The sequence below is a fragment of the Aplysia californica genome, unplaced genomic scaffold (assembly GCF_000002075.1).
Source record: "Aplysia californica isolate F4 #8 unplaced genomic scaffold, AplCal3.0 scaffold00027, whole genome shotgun sequence".
NCBI classification, from domain to species: domain Eukaryota; kingdom Metazoa; phylum Mollusca; class Gastropoda; order Aplysiida; family Aplysiidae; genus Aplysia; species Aplysia californica.
This window is the reverse complement of record NW_004797297.1, coordinates 648,925-650,324: the sequence shown is the minus strand read 5'-3', so window position 1 is coordinate 650,324 and position 1,400 is coordinate 648,925.

The following is a 1,400-nucleotide window of genomic DNA, read 5'->3' as shown; positions in this document are numbered from 1 at the left end:
GGGTGCTCTGATGTGGTTTGCTACTTCTTTCCTATCAAACATTTATCGTCCTTATGTCCCCCTTCTTCTTTTTAATGTTTGTTACTCTCTTGTAACACCTCTAATCTTCTGGCGCTCATATGACCTTATGCAGTTGCGACCGCAATAAAACCTCTACTAAAACCCTCGCGTTTATTCAATATCTCCTTGACACTGTCCAAGAGGATCCTCCAAGATAAGCACTTTTCTCCCCGACAATGGGTGGCAGTCTTGAACAGCTTCTATTGTATTCCTCTTGGTTGGCCATGAATGGTGCTTTCATCCAATTCAAACCTTTTATCGTTTTCCAAGAACACACTGAACATAAAACGCAGTGTGGAGAATATAAGGTCCCTTTTAAGTACAAGGGGGCTATCCCGAAAAATGCTGTTTTGAGAAAACCGAAGGAAAAGTTTTTGCCCTTTGTTCAGTTTCTTTAAAAGAAAAGGAGAGTTTTCTCTGTAGCCAAACAAACATACCCACAAGTGAAACCAAACTTGTCCTACAGGTAGGTCAATGCCCATTTTTCGTGTAGGTCAAGATTTCTGGAAATCTCCGAAAATTGGATTAGCCCGCTTATCCTTAAAAGCGACCATAAATAGATAGTGAAATCTCTGAAGCCCTTTCCCCTAAGTTCTAGATCTAGGTACAGGCGTCTGTTGTGTAACGGCCAGACTGACCGCTGCTGCACACAGATGACGTGAGTGAAATTCTTCACTGAGGGAATTTCTTTAGTGTCTCCGTCTGTGTTCTAGGCTGATATATCCCACTCAGTCTGGGTTGGCCTCGACAGACTAGTTCTAAACAAGCCGCCTCCCAGACGATTTAAGTAGTGTCAATAAGGGCATAAAGTATTTACAAATAAAAATACAAGTTCTAGCTCTCTCGGTGATCATACAGTACAGTATGGCAATTAGATAAGCATTCGGTGACATGTATCCCTTGCTCTCGGTTTGATGAGTAACTTTTTCTCAGGATAATGAAAAGAGGAAAGTAAGGAAAAAAATATCGTTTCTTTCTTTATGTGCGGAATATCAAAGCCAAAAGCGCTCCATTAACCCGGTTGATAACAGGCCTTGCTATAGTCTGGATGATTCTGGCTTGAATCCCCGACGGAGTGTTCTATAACTTGATTGTTTGAGAAGTTTTCAATGTTCTTCATTTACTCGGTTCGGTTCTGTCGGAGATGGACTTTAAATTTGAGTAACTTTAACTTTGCGATGTTGAAAGAGGCCTTGAGCCTTTTCCATACTATCAAAGCCAATATCCTCAAGTGTACATGTATTCCATTAGTTGAGGCTGCAGGATGGGGCCAGGTAGTCGGCCGGCAAGCGTACGCTTTACAAATGGAAATTGACAGAGATAAACTTTGGCTTAAAACG